General features: G+C 44.3%; 1 protein-coding gene across 1 annotated transcript in view; it reads right to left on the bottom strand.

The window, feature by feature from the left end:
- Positions 1–19,738, bottom strand: part of LOC117243561 (lysine-specific histone demethylase 1A) — a 99,235-nt gene that overhangs the window by 3,802 nt on the left and 75,695 nt on the right. The window lies entirely within an intron of this gene.

The raw sequence follows: 19,738 nt of genomic DNA, 5'->3' as shown, positions 1-19,738 counted from the left end.
CGGAGGACTTGTGATTGGGGTGATAATAGAGGGGCATGATAGAGGGTAACGTGTTTCCTCGTTTCTGGGTTGTTAGTTACTGTGTGCGGGTTGTGTCGTTGTAATATGTACACATGTATGATCGTGTTAGATCGTAATTGGTACCAAACGATACATCAAAATAGGATGAAGTGTCCAAATCTCTGTTATTTAACCTGTGAATAAATTCAAAAAGGTCTCTGCTTTTTGGAATATCAAGGTGTCATGTTTTAATGTACGAGCGTGTATATAATATCATCGTATCATATCGTAATATTAAAATATCCGTAAAAGATTTTAATCTCATATCCCGATACTTCGAATTCTTTTTTCTTTGACGCACGAAGGAAGAAACATAAAGAGATCTTTTCTGAATATTGAACAGCTCGAACATGTTCGACTCGTGGTATTCCTCTAAGAAAGATGGTATTTATATATCGTAGACGAGAACGACTTCGAACGAGCTACAAAATCTTCCAATTACTTTGAACGATGCAGCCCACCTGAAACTACGGATTCTGCATAACCTCGGAACCGAATTTCGATACATGAAATCTCGAAGCTCGCAATTATCGGAACGGATTACAAAACGAGCGAGCAGATAGCGTGTACTTTTCGGTCCGTGTTTCGAATTCGCGTGGTTCGCGCAAAGGTGGGCTGCGCGAGCGAGGTTGAAATTCCGCGGGCCGATGTCACCGGATACGATAAAGGCTCCATTACCAGTTAATTGGATATTTCGCATTAGCGCGGCCAAATCAGGACACCTGACGCGGTCCTAAATTCTCGTAAGCACATTCGCTGCGCATGTACTAATAATGATACACAGGCGTCTCCACTTAGGGAGGTTAATTATGTTGATGGCCAGCAGCGTGCTAGCAAGCGCCTCTCTCTGCTCTATCGGCAGATACCATCCCGGAGAAATTTAAATTTACGCGACACCCGATATACCCCTATAATAGTATCAAACAATCGTTTCTCAATTATTATTGGTCCGCGATAATTCAGCAATCGAATCGCTTCTTCGTTTCCATAATTCCATTTCTACGGAACATTTGTAAAAATTGAGCTGAAACTTGTAAAGCACGAAGCATGAAATACGCGTTGATATATCTTGCAACCCCGAAACTAACGATATTTTGACCCACGCTTATTAAAGCCTTGTTGTTTATTTCGATGAATACTATGAGTTGCTCAGAAGCCATACCGATTGTGTCCATAGATAGAAAAAGCGAAGAGAAGCGTGTCAAATATTACCATCTATTTTTGTAGATTTATCTTTATAGAATTTCCTTACTTACGCTTATTTAAGTCGCTTTCTTCCAATAAATTTAGGAAATTAACTATACTTTGTTTCTTTAAGTAGTTCGATGCTAATCACGTATAATGAAATTGAGTAACTTGCTAAAGATACAGTCGATCAGGTTGGCTGATATTTTTCTGAGGATTAAACTCAATTTTTTGAAACATCCTATACGCGTGTATAAAAACTGTACATTTTTTCGAGATAAAGTCGGTGAGAAGAATTTTCCATTATTCCCTTTCTTGTTGTTCCCGTTCGTGTGAATGTGACTGGACCTGATCCCATCGAAAAATTTATCGTCGCGTCGAACGACAGTCGCCTCGTCGTTTCGTTAATTCGACCGATTTAAATTCGACGTCGTCCCATTCACGGTGCTGTTTCTCCATGGTCTCCTGGTTCTACGGGGAAGGTAACAGAGCCAGGACGAATCGAATTGGAAAAGAACGCGTCGCGCGGCCACGCGGTCCATGCCGATATCCGGTTGCGCGCGATTATTTGCGACGACGAAAACGCTCGTACGGTTGGATTCGTTATTACTTTAATTGGAATCCATTTGACTGGCGGCTACACCGGTGCCACGGGTAGACACCCGCTCGTGTCTGGCGTCGATTACAGAAACCCTTTCTAATAAGCGAGGGAATATTCAACAGCCAGCGAAGGGAACGCGGTCCGGTGCTACCAAAATTATGGTAAGTCGATCTCGACTCTCTCTTTCTCTTTCTCCGCGCTGCCATCCTCATCTTGTTTCCTTTCGTTTCCCTTGTTTCGTTCTCTCTGTCTCCCGTTGGAATTGGAAATTAATTCCTTGCAATGAGGCAGCCGGTTCCGAGTCGATGAAAATTATCCGTGGAGAACGAACTTGATCCGGTTTCGGTTCTCTTCGTTTCCATTTATATCTTCCTCCTTTTTTCCCCATTTTGGAACTTTCCATTCGTTTGTTCGCAGTTATTCCCGCACTGGAAATATTTTTACTTTGAAGAAATTTAATTAATTCCTGGTTGTAGATATTTTTATGAGTGGATGAAATTATTGCTCTTTATTGGATCGTTTTCACGGCTACGATTAATCCTGTGCAACCAAAGCAGCAGTCGATATTTTATCTCGATGAGCTTAAGTTTAATAGATTACTTTCAAAATTCGTTCATTATTTGCCGATGAATTTTTATATCCCCGTAATCAGAGAAATATGTTTCATGCAGTAGCTTTCTAATATTACTATTAATTAAAATATTTGCTTTGTAAAATAATTCTACGTTTATGAAAGATTTTAATCCCGATAAATCGTCCATTGTATTGCATCATATACGTAGCATATTGTGCTTACATTACCTTCTAGTGATCATAAAAATCTGTTATGTTATATTTGCTACAAACTCCTAATGTACCCAATTATAGAATTTTATGTTCATAATCCAGGCATTAAAAGTACTAAGAAATGAAGAAAATGTGGATGAAACAAAATGTATTAGATACATTTTACGCGTTTAAATTTCCAAATGGTATGTAAAACGATTATTTTACTGGATCATTTTAGAAGATATTAGCAATTGGTAGAAGCCATTAATTAACAATGAACAGAGCCCGGTGTATTATTTACGTGCGCATATCTGGCTTCTGGGATGGCTCGATTTCCACGGGTTTCCTAAAATAACATCGAGCCGGGAAACGCATGTGCCTCCATTATTGTTTGCTACTGTAACTCCGAATGCTCGTTCGGATGTTTACTTTCGGGCGGAACAAGCGTTTTGCTCGCCAGTAACGCAGACCGCACGCTGTCTTCCATCAGAGAATCATCTCTGAAAAATCTGGCAAACAAAAAACAAGCCGGAAGCCCATTCAATCCGGTCCCATTGCCGTTTTTCCGGCTTTCGTTCGTGAACAAACCCGCTGAATTTTTCAGCAGGCCGCGGACCAACTCTATTCTCGGCGAATGAAAAATTTGTACGCTGCATTTCCGTTCGCCTGGAACGTCTGCTCGCAACTGAGCTTCCGATTCACTTGAAAGACACGCTTCCACCATTGATACACTTACAAGAAAAAGCCTTTAATTCCGATTTAACCCAGACCCGAGGAAACAGCATTCGATAAAGGCAGATAGATGAAGTGCTAAATATTCAGTTCAATTATTCAGTGGATATCCAATGAGTATATACAATTTAATAATTTTGCCAATATAACTGAAGACGTGGAACCCTGCATTAATAAATAATGAAATCAGAATTTCAAAATAATTTCGATATTATCCTGCCTTTTATCGAAACTTTGATGGTTTGTTGTAATCTCTCTGATGGAATAGTTAAAGAGCGCTAGGCTTTGATAACAATAAGAAAGTTTCAACAGAGAGGAAAAACTGCTACTAAATTAATTATTCTTTCAAGCAAGAAAGATTCGCCGTTAAAGCGGCATGTTCCGGTGAACGGGGTTCTCCAACGCAAGAGGCCCGCGGTTCCACCGGAACCGTCCCGGTGCCGGCGAACGCAAATATTTAACGAAGAATTTATCAGCATGTCGGTGGCCGTAGCGACGTGACGCGGTACGATCCATGAAGGGAGAAAAGGCCGCCTCTCCTCTCGTTGTATCTTCGCCGCATCGAAGACGGCCCGTACTCTCGTGCTACTCCATGCTACCCTCTCCCGTCTTGTCTTCCGTTTGATCTTTGCTCGCAGTATTTTTTGACGGCGAGTCGAACAATTTGTATGCCGCGCTGCTTTTCAATTTACATTTAAATTGGTTGCTTATGGCGTTCTGTCGTCTCGACAGGAGTCGAAGTGCAGCCGGGAGCGTAACAGCGAGGGACGCGCCTCGAGAACAGAGTGAAACGAGGACGAAACGCGTGTACCGTGTAACCAGGATAGAGATGGACGAACGAGGAGAGGGGAAACAGGTGGAGAGAAGGGACGCGTAGCGTCGTCCTGGCCGAACAGTCAAATACTGAAACGGCCTCGAGAGAAACAGAGACTGGCAGAACTGTGCGGCGCGCCGCGCGAGTTCATCGCACTGGAGCAAAGCCGTGTGCCGCGTGTTTTTGCGCGCCACGTGAACGCATGCAGTTCGGGAACAGGACATATGAAATCGGGAAGAGGGTAGCTGCGGTTAGGAAACGTGCCCGTACACACATCACCCAGCAGTACGTTGCTCGAGTACCGATCTAGCGAATTTGAATCTCGTCAATTTGAATCGAAATCGAGCGTGCCGTGGTTTCGAGCTGCTTCCACTAAGCAGATTTACGAAAACTCTTCGTGAATAGGAGAAAAGGAAAGCGACAGATGCGCGGTAAAAATTGCGGTTTCCTCTCTTCTTCGCCGATGATATAAATATTAAAGATTCTTTCTTTGTGCTATAATTTCTATGACGTTTTATCAGTTTTAACAAATGACAGAGAAATTTGGAACGTTTGTTGGGTTCTGTAAGAAAATTTATTTACTCGCAATTGTTAATAATAGAAACATAATATTTTCACAGAACAAAACAACATAATAATATTTTCTAATCTATTTGTAAAAACGACACAGCGTGATAGTGTTAGAACCAGTTTCCCTACAAATAAATGGATTTATCGTTTAATTACGTAGAATATTCTGAAGCACCAAACAAACGATACGCGAATTACACCCCCGAAAGATCAAAGATATGATCTAAAAGAACAGCAAAAGGACAAGCATGTTAATGAAATGAAAACGAACAGACCTTGCTATACAAATTCAGTAACTTATCCCGTGGAATTTACACGCACAAATTAAACACCCAATAAGAGTTCCTGAAAAAATTCAGCATTCTAGCCGGCGAGTCGTGGGCGATAGAAATACAGAGGGATGCTTTCCTTGCGCAGCCATTCGTTGCGTCAACATTTGGCATAGCGAGTCTCGAAGCACACACGCGATAGAGAGAAAGTCTCATTTGCCTCGTCGGGTAAACATTGATTTTCGGAAATCGCCAGAATCGCGGCCGTGTGAGTCTTCCAGGTGAACTTCAACCCTTCAGCCCTTGCGGCCTGGGTCTTCGCCGAACTCCGTTTCGACGCGAGCAAATATTTAATAAATAAATAGTCCCGACAAGTAAGGCTACCACGGATGCGTGCGACCGACGCGGGAAGAAGCTGATTGACCTTTGACGACGCGACTTTGCCAGACTCGATCGTCCAACGAATCGTTTGCGCCATATCGATCGTGGTCCGTTTGATGGAGATTAGGCGAAGTCTCTGAGGATCTTTGAAGTAGGGAGGTTAGCTTTTAGGGAGGTTAGATTTCGGTTGGCTTCTTTAAGCCATCAATTTGCTTCGAGCGATTCTGGGAAACTCATAGTTTGCCGTCATTTTCATTGTGTAGAATATTATCGTGGAAAATTATTAAAAATTATTTCTCAAATATTTTGGGCTCTTTTATTTTATCTATCAATTAGTAATATTGGAGAATCGTACAAGTCGTAGATTACAAAATTTCCTTTTGCGATCTAACGTGGATTAAAAATATCCAAACGAGCTTTTCGATTCAATATTTAAATCGTATTTATCGGAAGAGCAAGAGAGATATAGGTTTCTCATATTCGAAAATGCAAAAGTATATTACTACGAATTTATTTCGTGTTGATTTTTATTCGTTTACTCAAATTATTGGAAAGTGTAGCAGCCTCGTCAATCGGTAAAATTTACTTAGGAAATTTTCAACGGAATTTATTAGAACTAAAATTAAATATTATCTAACTCGTAACGTGTAAGTTGGAAAATTTCGCGAACGATATTAGTTGAATCGTGCAAGAATACATTGAAAATATATCGTAAATATAACGTTACGTGATACGTTTCCAACAGTTCCTCGAAGTAACTTCTTCGAATCTCTGAATCTTTGCTGAATCCGACACTATTATTAGCGACCCAGTCCTGAAAGGGCATGTACCCTGATCTATGGCCATTTGTTAGGAACTCGACGTCGTAAAAACAGACCTGTCGAAACAAAACGGAAAATGGGGAAAGCTTGCAGCCGTAAGGGTGCATGTGAATTGCAACAGCCTGTCGTTCCATTGTTGAAAGATTAAATATTCCCGTGTTTGCCACGCGACACAGAGAGTTGCTCGTGAATACCGGTGGAAATTAGTATACACGGGCGTGGCAGGGCGTCGCGCAATTCCGCCAGGAGCTGCTCGTTACGCTGGCGTAGCGTGGTTAACAAGGACGGCTACGTTCTCGAACCACCTGGCAATCGAAAATGAACTCCGATTCGCTTAACGCTCGTGCAAACAAACACCGCCTTATTTCCCGGCAACGCGGTTCGGATTAAACGGCACAGCGCTTTGTGTTGACGGATAAACAGAGGAAATGGGGATAAATTAACGATTAGCAGTGCTATCAGTCGAAGTGAGAAAATAATAGAACAAGAGAGAATAATTTTCGTAAATTGAAACTACGGGGATAACATGCATGCCGTATTGTATTGCAATTGAAATAATTAGCACGATGTTTGATATGCGTAATACAACGCGGACAGAACTAAATTCGGGCCACTAAAATTAAAGATCGAATAGAACCAGTTTTTCAGGGCCATTTCGAAATAATTAAAGATCGTTTAAGTTTCATTGAAGGTCGTTCAAAAGCTGTGACAAGGTCGTTGCAAGGACGCCAGTGTAATTCACGGTAATCCATCCGTGATATCGAGTGTTTCAGAAAACACGAACGTTTCATGGATAATTAAAATTATTAAACGTTCAAGTTTTTATTGACATACTCAAAGGTCGCACGAACACACGCGATATCGCGTTCAATGTGTTGGTTTACGTAAAATAAACACATCTACGTAATTTTCGTAAAAATATATAATACGACAAACAGGTTTTAAATCAAGTATCGATCCAGTTATATATCTCGAAAGCGAGAAAAAAGTCGTGAAAACCATCTCGATGGCCCAATATCAAGACTACAATAAAAGAGAAGCCACGTTATAGCGTTCGCCGGAAATGAAACGTTCTAGCGAAGGACGTAAGGGCAAAGGGGTAAACGGCGAGATTGTAAAACGTCCGAAGAGACGATTCGAGGATCGTGGAAGGGAGCGGGAAAGTGTCTTACGAAGACAAAAGAGAATCACAGGTACTCTCCTCTACCCCAGTTGGAAATGAATCGCGTCGGACGAGGATGGCCGGCTCGCGAAAAATAAACGTTATCTCCGGCGTCGTTTCGGCGTTCTCGTTTTCTGGCGTGCCGGTTATCTCCGCTTGTCCCGGTCGCATCGGTGAATTTAGCATCGGCAGCGTTCCGTATAATTTGTTCAGATTGCGATAAAGTTAATTGGAGGCTGGCACGGAATTTATGATCGGCCTGGCCCCGAACACCGGCGACCGTCCGCGACCGCCGGAATGCGAGATTCCTAGATCGCGCTAGTAAGTAACGCTCCGCGGAGAAAAGATCGATATCGTACCGGCGATTTATTACGATTGTCACACATTCTGTGCAAATGAGCTTGTACCCGATGCGCTTTACCGCCAGCCTTCGCAAGAATCAGGGGAATTCTTCGCCTAGGGGAGTCGATTTTTTTTCTTAAGAAAGATTAATAAACCGTGGATAGGAATCGCGCGAGGGACTTTGTGCAGCTCCTGCGTGTGTTTGATGGCGGTAATTAATGGTAATAATTACGAATAGCGAGATTCGTTAGCGTGTCATTCGAGGCATCCACGAAACGACATCTGTGAGCCAATGGCTGAACTCGTAATAGTGGTCGGTAAAACAGGAAGATCGATAGATCTAGTAGAGTGCGCATTACGAACATACGCGTTTGAAAAACAGCTGTTTTCCACGCAATGAATAAAATGAATGTTAATTAGCTTTACATTTCTTAATAATGGAAAATTATTGTTGCAACTAGGAAACAGAATGTAGCTATAATTACAAAATTATATGGTATTGTTGAATGGTATGTGAAAATTTAATCTGAATGAATCAATTTAATTCAAACGTGGCACATGTTTCAGACATTCCTATCGTTCACCTAAAACTAAAGCATGCTAATTCGGCTTTAATTAACCGAACAAACAGCATTCCTATCCGAAGAAGTGCCCATTGAGCAGATTGAACAACCGAAAACTTGCCACGCGATTCCCGTACAGTACGAACGAGCGGTTCGCGTAACCGATTTAATATACAGAAAGCTAATCGAACTATCGAACGTGTTGTAGCAAGCGAGCAGCGCATGCTCCTCATTCTGGCAGTGCTCGTACCATTCCAAATTTTCCAGAAACCATAACGCTAAGCCCGTGTTGGAATCGATTTTAAATAGGCAGCGATATACACACATACATAGAGAGAGAACAAAGGTAGCCGCAAACGAGGTTGCTCGCAACTTCAATCTGCCCGCTAATAATTATAATTAAACCACGTCGAACGAACGAGCTCGTTCTTTCGATTCATTCGGTACTGCGTAGAATTAGCCGATCGTTCGTTCGATGGCGAGCAATTGCGAGTCGATTACGCGTGCAAAACCGTGAGATCAGGGCGACGGAAGAAAGCAGAGAGGGTAGAAAACTGGGAGGAAGGAAGAGGGACGTAAAAGAGGTTCAGCGAGCAGTAAGAAGATATTTGAATACGACTATATACCGCGAGTAAATCGTATCGTCCGCAAACGAGCAGCGTGCTACACAAGAAATGCATTTGCCGGATGTCGGCGGTGGGGAGCATGGGCCCCTCCCCGCGGCACCCGGGGGCACCAGGGCGCACGCCGAAAGGGGTACGGCTAGCGATGGGTATTCAAGGACCCTGAAACTTTCCGAACAATTTTGCTCTGACGCAACGTTACTCGAATTTGGAATATTGGAATTTTTTACAACTCCTGAGAAAGCAACTGCTGCGACGATATCCTGTTAAGGATATTCCTAAATTTCAATAAGAGACTTTCTTTACCTCGTACATTCATAACTGAATCAGAAGATTTAGAAGACACGTCGTTTAGAAAAACACACAGATCAAGTACACAAACCAAAGACTTTCTTTCGAGAAAGAGCTCTCGTTACAAACATTCGAGTCCACGATTATTATCGTATTTCTTGCAACGACTAAAATCGTGCCAGTCCACGAACTTATTATTTCTATGCAAATGATAATAATTCTCGTGGGACCTAAAAAAAAAACATACCTCTAAGAACAACATCGAGAGATCAGAGACGATTTCGTCAAATTCCGAGGTAATAGAAGACGGAACGTTGAGGCCATCGCTAGGCACGACGTTCGTGGTCTCGCCGGTAAGGCCCACGGAAAGTCCCCGTTCTCTTGCCCGTGGTCCAGCGCAGAGCAAAGGGGCGCTATCGCGAGCGAGCTATCTCCCACCACCCGTACCAGTTGCGCCGTAATATATAGGCCGTATCTCAGGCCCGCAAATTGCCTTTTTAAACACAACAAGACAGCCGTGCCCCCTTTCAATTTACGCAGGGCCCTTTTTCGCGTGCGCACACCATTCCGTTTCCCTTTGGTCCTCCCTTTCTCTCTCCTTCCTCTTGCGCACACTCCTTCCATCAACGTTTCGTCTTTTCTCTTCTCCGCTCTATGCGATATGCTTTATCCTCATCGGCCTCTGCTTCTTGCCCGTTATTCCTTTTTCTGCGCACGACCGAGTTGCTTTCGACCAATCGACGATTCCTCGCTATTATATCCAACTACACGTAGGCGAGATTCTTCGAAAAAGCACCGGCTGTATATTACACGGTGTAATTAGAAGCGTGGTAATCCAGCCTCGCGACAGCTCGCTTGGCTACCGTGGTGTTAGATCAATCGCCTCTCCGCACGAAGTATTGCAAAGGGCGGAGAGTAAACTTGTAAAGAGTTTCGTAAAAGTGGTTTACAACTTTTACAAGCAAGAGGGATTATAGTGACTGGTAAAGCACGTCTGCGAACACGGAGGGAAATACCACGTAATTTTTCTTCGAGTATCTTATTAAAACCGTTCCGCTGCGGTAATAACGAAATAGTTAGCGTGGCGCGACGGTTAAACGAGAATAATTGTGGAACGAACGGCGACAGTCGGGCTTCGCTTTTCTCCGCGAATTTTTCTCCATTTCAATCTTATCCCTGCGTGCGTGCCAGAGGGAACCTCGGCCGCCTCGGGCCAGGAAAACGATCGTCCTTTCGGCCGAGAAATTGCTTTCCCGTGAAACGATTATGAATCGAGCGGAGAAGAATCTCTCTCCTGAAATGGAACGTTACAAAGAAACTTGGGTATCGGAAGGATCGTGATTTTTCCGCGAGTTAATTTACCGATGCAAGGGTCTTCGCACAAATTACGGTTCTGTGAATATTCTCGATATCGAAATATCCTTGAATCGAAAACTACATCTCGAGTTCGTTCGACGCATGATTTATCACCGCGTCATGGACGCTGGAATTCGTGTCCGACCGAAAGTTTTGCAACCATTTCTCCGCTCGGCCGTGAGTCATAAACCGGGTCAGCTGCTCTAAGACACGGCAATGATAATGATAGGTGTCTCAACCTGTTTGATAATGGAAGCAGGAGAGCACGCGTTCCTTTCCGAGATACGATTCCGCGATATGCAAATCTCTTAATAATCTCGAGTTTCATCGGTTTCTGGTGCACCGAGCGCTAGAACGCGCGTTGCTCCGAGTAACCGTTAGCGAAAATTTCAGTAAACATCTAGAATAAGAAATAACTGCTTACTAACCGTGTGTATGCATTTCCTTTATTCGATTTAATAAAGAAACACATTTTAACTTACGTACAGCTTACGTAAGATCAACAGGAAAAGGATACTCTAGAATATTCTTTCAGGGAGTTGTTTAAATGTGGAACAAAGATAATTCCACTTTCTAAATGTTGGAAATAAAACCGTAGAGAATTAGTTAATCGATGAACGGTAGAGACAGAGAAGAAAGAGAGAAAAGAGGGAACGAGCCACAGTTTCCATAACAGGACGAGGGAAAATAAGATATTATAAAGGATTCCAGCGTGGAATTTTGCTGCAGTCTACCTACCGCCTTCAGCGGTAAATGCTACAAAGTGAAAAAAGTTGAGATAAGCGGCGAAAGAAAGATCTCGACCGCTCGAAAGCGAGTAGCAAAACTCGGCGGAAGACGATGAGGGACAAAGTATGAACGGTGGAAAAATATGAAAAAAGGAGAAGAGGAAAAAAGAGGGGTGGGTCGGAGGGACGGAGAGGGTTGCGGCTTTTAATCGGCGTAATAAGACGTCAAGGACACGGTCTACGCACCGGGTTACCGGAAGAAAAATTCGTTCGTCGGCCGGCAGTTAAGCGATCGCGCGCCGCTTCGCTCGACAAGATTGTCGATTTATGTTTACATACTCGTTTTACGTGAGATCTCGATAATTAGAGTGCTTACCTATACGTGCACGCGAACGGCGGTGGTTCACGAGCGCACAGCTTTTTCAAGTATATCCAACAACCTATGCAATGTGTATACGTGTATAAGCGTGTGAACGCATGTGGAACCACCTCGAACCGGGACGACGGCTATGGGATGATGCCATGGGAGGATTTAAAAAATGGAAGAACGCGGCGGGCTGCGGCGAACGTTTTAAACGAGGCCCGATTAATCCCTCCGGGGGGAAGAACGCGGCCTGAAATTGGCGTATAGTCTTCAGCGCGTTATCTTCGATCGTAAAGCATCGTCATCTTACGGCCCCAATACACTTCCAACGGTTGCTTATTCATCCCGTTCACGAGTCAATATAATCCGTCAGAATCCCTTGGGTACCACCCCATTTCGTTCGAACAGTATCGCCAATATATTTCTATCGTTTCGTAACATTTTTTTCTTCTCGTTTCCTTCATTTTCCTGGAATTTCCAAGGTTCCGCTCTTATTTGCCCCTGTTTTGCAGGACTTTCGATGCTCATCGAGAGATACGATCGTCCGCGTGACCGGATCTTGGACCACGTGGGTAGGGAGTAATGTAAATATTAATGGGGTGGGAAAGGATAGTTGGTACGTATGTTAGTGTGCAAAGGAGGGAAGGAGAGAGAGAGAGAGAGAGAATATCCGAATGATTTACAACGTGGCATCGCGCCTCCGTGAACCGTATCGCATATTTGCTATAGTAATAACTCGGCCTGGTTTAAGCGCGTTTTGATGGTCCGTGTTATATACGATTCAACCGATGGATGTAAAACGTTCCTGCGCCGATATAGGATTCGTTTCGAAGAATGGAGCTCCACCTTTCTTCGTCTCTCTTCCGGTAACCCCTGGCGGTAGGCAACGCAGCGGGCGTCGGAGGAAGAATGCGCGGCGCGAGAAGGTGTAAGGGTCGCCACGGCTCATGTTCAACCCTCCCTCGAAAAATACTGGTCCGCTTCTGATTATACGACCTTTTTGACACGTTCGACGCTCGTAAGCTCGCAGCAGGCTTTCCATACATCTCCGCGTGTTCTATTATATCGCGAGTGTTCAAGAAACAAGAATTATTTCCACCGCTATTTTCCAAAATTAAGTTTTAAAAGAGAGATTTTCCGGTAACCTATCAAACAACGAAGATCAATCGTAAAAATTCAGGAAGATTGAAAAGTTTGGAAATGATCCGAAACACTAGGAGGCCAGGTTCGTTGTTGAGCGATCGAAGTGACAAACGTTTAACTAGAATCGCATACAGTTTGCTGGACAAATAGTTCGACGCGGGCAGCGTAAAATAACCAATCGATCAGGAATCGAACCGACGGTCATGGAAAGGCCTGACTTTACCTCGTGGCACACGTGTTCTCAATTACTCGTCACACGACGTTACAGTTCGCAGCCGCGTTTCGCGTTTCCGCCCGGAAAAAAACGTTGAACCGTGATAACGGAGCCACCGTTCCCTCCTGTGGCGGCTATTAAACGCGAAGAGGGCGTGGAACCGGCTGAAACTCTTCTTCCTAAGGCAACCTCTAAAATTATGGCTTAAACAAAGCGTTCGGACCGCGGAAAGACAGTCACGGCGAATAACGAGCTACGAAACGAGACGAAGAGGAAATCGACTTCGCCCGTGTGACGAAAGAGAGGTCGCTTGTTCCCTGTGGCTGAAAATAGTCTACGCGGAGCGACTCGACGTGACCGTGGTTTGGCATAGCGTGGCGGGTTCCGCGTAATTGAGTCAAAATTATTTTCAAGCGACCGGGACCGCGGTCATTACAGCGATTTGGTCGAATCGAGGGCGGTCCGGCAGGCCGAACTTTCCGGGTGGCAACTTTTTCTGCTTTGATGATCACTGTCAGTGAGCAAAAGGCCGCTTACGGAGCCTCGCGCGCTCTCACCTCGCGCGTCGCTCCATCAATCTCTCGTAAGCCAGCGTGCCGTTTTTACCGGCTGAAATTTATTACGCCGTGGCCCACGCTCTCCCGACCGGCAATGTGCACCGACGTTTCGCAGTTGTGTGTCTCCTCATCGATGCGCGGCCAGTCTTGCGGGACAACCACCCCGCGTCCTCTCCTCGAGGGAGGTGCCCCTGGTGCGTGGCCAGTTTCTTTGATAAAATGCTGGATGAAGACTCGAACATTCGAAGATTAGCGTGCCTCCTGGATTATAATTGTGTGGGGAGTATGCAGTTTCTTTTGGATTTTGCGGACGAGAGAGAATGATGTCTGTCTTTTGTTCCTGTAAGCTACCCTTTGGAATTTGCAAATCGAATTATTACGAATTGAAAAGAAATTCAATTAAGAAAATAATATTCTACAGCAGGATTTAAAACAACTATCACATGTTATACTATGCTGAATAACGTATGAGAAATTTCATTATTCCATGACGCCCATTCGAATATCTTTCACGAAGCAAAATGTATTTGCAACTAAATGAGCAATTGGAGATGGCACCCATCTTCCGCTTATTCGCGTAGGAAGTAGAAATTTGATAGGGTAGCGTCCATCGGGATCCATCACGAAACGGGCCACGATACCAAACTACTCGGAGCTCTGTGGACGCGAGCAGATGCGTATCGGTCCTACGTAAATACGGAGAAGGATCGATAAGATCGGGAGACGATCGTTATGGGGTCGAAAATTTATAGGGACTCGTCGGTTGGATGAATTCGCGGGATTATCGGGGCCGATTGAGATCGTCGGTGGTAATGCGCGCCTTTAAACCGTCGTAAATGACCGTGGTCGCGGGTAATGGCGCGTTGTTCCGTCGATTTTTCGACGTAACGTACACTTTCCCGAATCGAGGCGGGCGATTCGCCGATCGATCCCGTGTTTGTCCAGCGCATTGAATCGAATAACACGCCGCAGCGCGAAAACAATTGAAACGCCGTTCGTATCGTGTTCCACAGTGAAAGATGGAAAGAGAAAACGGGGATGATTCGCGTTTGAAATCGTTGCCAGCGATACGCGATAACGCGAGAGAGCGTGATTACGTCTCTGTTGATAATAGAGTGGGCGCAAAGAGAGGCGGTTTCGTTTCCACTCTATCACTGTGTTTTCACGAGGAATTAACGTCTGTTTGCCCGTGAATGCAGACACTCGTTCCCGCGCCACGATGGAACAACCATTGCACACCAATGGAGGTAGAGGTTATTGATATTAGGATACAAACTGCGCTCTTACATTTACGTCTTCGGGCTATTCCGACTTTATAAATCTCCAACCCACACACGGACGTTCTAAGAATCCTCCAAAGATTAAGGAGATAATATTTTACAACCTTGTACATCCTCTGATATCCCTCGATGTGACTCAATCGAGTTACTTCATACCGAGGAAAAATCCGAAAAGTCTCGTATGAATTCCATTTCGATTGTCTCGTGTAGTTTAGTTTCGTAAAAAGAAGAACAAACGAAGACTACAGCAGCCTCTTACAGTTGGAAATGGAACTTGGTCTCGATTGACGCGCACCGGTGTATCTGTCACTAGGAGCTTGTAAGGTATCGACCGTTACAAGCGCTCATGGAATTCCCCTAGCCCGATGGTGGGCGCGCGAGCATTACGTGCACGCGAATAGCTGCACGAGCCGCGTGCTCGCGAATTACGAGCGACGCGGAACGACCGACGGCAACGACAACGACGATTCTTTAATAAACCGTTAGTCCGTGTGGTGGCAGCGGAGAGACGGGAGTCGCGCGTAACGGCCAACCATTTCAACGGATAAAAAGGGGTTACACTATACGTTAATATATCAGGTTATCTTCGATCGGCCTTTATAACGATACACCCGGTCTCCGTTGAGCTTAACTCTTAACAAGCGACTCGGATTTTTCTGTCAGTTAATGGCGACTTTCTCCTGTTTATTGTGCGCACGATCGTATCTCGTTCGAGAATTAATTAGTGTCAGCCTCTTTAAAAGGTCTGCGCAATTCTCACGAAATGCGCAAATCCGCACGAGAGCGGATTCCGCGCGAGAACGATTCTCGCTCGCTCTCTGTTTCTCACTTCGGTTGCATTCCAATTCCGTCTTTGTTTCGGGCTAGCTCGTTTAGAAAGTCCACTCGGTCGCCGACGCTGCAAGATGAGCCGGTGTGAGAGAATAAAATGACCTTTCTCGTTTGATCCGCTCCGATATCGGAGAGCCCATTCCGTCCCCGTTCCGCGATTCTAAAATTATCTAGTCCGACCTCTTGCCGACTTTGGGCGAACCCTTGAACTTTCCTTCGTGCGCTATTGAAATCGTGAGCATTTTCTCGAACGACATTCCTAGACTGGATTAACCGGAGAATCGTTCCGATGGTTTCTTGTTCGAAAGCTTCGAAAACCTTGGAATCTATGGGATCGATGCACGATCGATCGATACCAGGTGTTTTCACAGCTTCGCGATAGACCGAAGATTCGGGTTACCGTTGTTGAGGATTCCATGATACTTTTTCTTCTCCAAATTTTATTAGCATCGACATTTTCTACATTCCGTGACAGTCAGCGGTTTTAACGCATGCTACAGTACCGATTTTTACATAAAAATTATACAAGAAATGAACTACGTAAACAAGGCTTCATATATACGTATCTATCAGATAAATTACAATCTCAGCGGAGTTAGAAGCTTTCGTCGAAAAAAATAAAAACTCCAAGTTGACAAAAAAATAAAGAGAAGGTCCAAGAGATATACACCCAAGGGCAGTTGTTAAACAGAGATTCCATCAATTAACACAAAGTTCGCAAATCACGACACTCGTTATTCCAAACACCCATCCTCTTTCACCCCTATAAAGGCAAAGAATAGTTATCCTTTAATCGAATCCTTCGATAGTGTTCCTTCCGCGTAAAACAGCCCCTGTCCGGTATCCGAGTCTCTCGCAGCATCGTCAATAACCTGGAATTGGCCATATTCTCTCCTCGAATGGGGTCCTTTACTATAGAATCTCCTAGAAAAGCACCGGGGTAACGAACGACGACGACGATCGAGGGAGTTAGGACGCGCGAAACGCTCGAGTCTCAGCTTGGAAAAAATACAATTTAAGAAAGAAGGATAGCTACGTATGTGTGTATGTGTGTGCGTGTGTATTGAACGAATGTTAGGTGGAAAGTACGGCACGAAGCCAGGCCAGAAGGCAAGAGGCAAGGAGCGCGGTAAAGTGGAGGCGACGCTTGAGCTTGGAAGATGGCTCTCACGTAGCGCACTTAGAGAGCCACCGAGGCGGTCCGCCGTCAATAATTCCCACATGTAATGAGGCGGCCTGTTGTTCGCGGGCGGACAATAACGCCCATAATTCACTGTCCACGCTCGCCAGAAACTTATCCCCCTGTTTTCCGTGGAATCGCCGTTGCTCCCGGGCGCCCACCAGGTCCGCCGATAAGCCACCACTGTTCCTCGACTTTAATCAAATTAGTCGCTACCAGAAGCTCTCGTTAAAGCATCGTGGCTGGTGGAATTATTCGATACCAGTGGGATGGGTATTTCGAAGAAGAGAAATTATGGAGCAACCTGATCTGCTCTGAAGGTTGAGTGAACCGTGAGCAAAAATGTCTGGTGTTTTCTTTGATAATTTAAGGACTCACACGTGGTACTCGTTAACATGGTCACTTCCCAAATTGGTATTCTGGCGTCTGAGTAAAAAAGTTGTTCTGTGCAGTTGATTAAGCCATTGGTTAGGAGTGAAACATATGTTGATTCAATTAGTCAGGTAATTTAGATACTGCGACTAATGCACCTGTTGCGTGTAGGTTTCTATGCCCTTTGAAAAAGTGACTTAGAAAGATGAACCAAGTGGTAGGTACAGTGTTGAGACACACACTGTTGAGATAAAGACATTGCTGATGAAAAAGAAGTGGAATTCCAGTGGCCATATTTCAGCGACAGCAAATATCTTAAATACAGAAAAACTAGCAAAGCGTTAACCTCTTGCCTTAACCCCTATTTAGTCTTGTTCAAATATTCAGCGAATATAAATTGCATATATAATATTCCAATTGCATTTCTCTAGCACTTCAGACACGTTACTACAACGAATAGTTAAAAGTCGTAATGCAAGGGCTTGATAAAGAAAAACTCCGAGAAATATACCTCTGCAGTACGAATAATTCTCAGAAACATCGTAATTAAATAGAAATAAAAGATAATTACTTTGTAATGAATACTTCGATACTTGATAAATCTGTGAAAAATTCTGCAGCTTGCATAGTCGATATTGCTTAGGTCCCTTGCATCAGCAACCGGTCCAAGTCTCCCATTCCAAAGTCGGGAATACCGTGATTCGTTAAGTTCTTGAGAGACTTGACATCGCAAACGGTTTGGCCGTAATGACACGACCGGCCTGACCACTTCGACTTGACCAAGACCTGATGCGAGTATGTGCCCGGAAACGTTTACCCTCGTGATTGCTGCTCGGAGAATGAGTTTACGGTAGACAACGACGCGACGTCTTGAATCCGAGAATCTGTTCGATTTTCTATTAGCGTTGACTTAAGGAGTCGCCACTAGACCTACCGCTAGCCTGGTTTCTTATTTTCTAGTCGATTTCCCGATTGATTTCTATTTCTAACGGTGTTCCCAGTACTGTTACCAAAATATTAAATGTATCTTCCAGGTTCCATTGTCGAATCGGATACAAATTGAAGCGATACGAGTCAAGTGATCCAATCGCAAGAGTGGAGAGACTTATCGTTCGCCTATCATCAGAACCACGTGTTCCTTACGTGAGTGATACATCTAATAACATCGATGGATCATTCATCAGGCGTCTGTACCTATAACTTCTACTCTATTCGGCAAATCACGATTAGATCCACTTGTACTGCTTTATTCAAAGCTTCTAAATCGTATCTGTTGAATTCTAGTCGTCTGTAAATTAACGATTGTGTTCTATAAGAGCGAAAGATTACTAAATAATGGATCGATGCCAACCCTGCTATATTCTTTGGCTCGTCCACGACCGAATTATATTTTTCTATGGGTAGAAAATTCCTTACGTTGAAGTAACGTATACAAGAGCTATCGATACGCGTGATTCCTCGCCTCAATTTTACGCTAGAGATTCCCTTCAAACTGAAAAAATCCTCTTCCCGGTTGAAAGGAAATTTTCTAAGATTGAAACATAAAATATTCAAGGGTCGCGGGAGCTTAAACTGAATTTATGCGGAGGTGAACATACAAAAAGGCTATATTAGATAGCCTGAATAACAACGATACGAATTTCTTTACTACCACACAGTGGCTGACTGTGCTTTCTATCACGCCACGGTACACGTCTTTCACGAACCGTATTTCAACATTGTTAAATTTTCACAAACAAGTTTGCCATACATCTCTTGCGTCAACGCGAAACTCCTGTCGTACGAGCGAAGAAAAGAAATCTCCGTATGTTTGTGCAAAATCATACAGAGAATGTTTGATCAAATAGCGAAACGATCGAGGCAGCCAACCCTTAATCATTGCTAGCAGCACGGCTTCGACGTGGCGCGAGTAAATCAGGATCCAACGTTGAAACGGTCTAAGGTGGACGTGGACGAGGAGAGGATCTCGAAGCCACGAACTTCTCGACGTAGCCGCGGGCGCGAAATTCCAGGACCGTGGGCACGGAACGAAGTGGAGAGGAAGAAGGCTTAGACGTAATGGCTGTTCGGCTCGGTAGGTGAATTCGATCGCTCGCGAGCTAAGCACGCGCGCGAACTGGCTGGCGGGGACCTATGGATGAGGGAGAGACGCGACGAAACGAGGACTCAAGAGTGTGGAACCGGAGGACCTGTTAAAAATACAAATAACGTACAGAAATTACTTTTGTCCCGCTACGCCGCGAAGATTTACGGCGGGGCAACAAGCTTACATTGGCGTAGGACTCGGAGACATAAATCAAACAGAACTTATGAGAGGCCATTCATTAATATTAATAAGCCGTATGTATCTGTCGGGGCATAACGATACGATAGTTGCCCGATCGATACCTAGAGAGATTTTTCACCGCGTTGATGAGAAACGATGATTCGAAACGAGCCGTGTTCGCCAACTCGAAACGTCCAACAGCCAACAAGAACGTTTGGAGAATCGCTTGGAAATGAAAAGGAGAAATATCGTGAATTGGTCAAGA

The sequence above is a fragment of the Bombus vosnesenskii genome, unplaced genomic scaffold, assembly GCF_011952255.1.
Source record: "Bombus vosnesenskii isolate JDL3184/JDL3185 unplaced genomic scaffold, Bvos_JDL3184-5_v1.1 scf7180000013266, whole genome shotgun sequence".
Lineage (NCBI taxonomy): Eukaryota > Metazoa > Arthropoda > Insecta > Hymenoptera > Apidae > Bombus > Bombus vosnesenskii.
The sequence above is the reverse complement of the archived record's forward strand: the minus strand, read 5'-3'. Positions and strand labels throughout refer to the sequence as shown.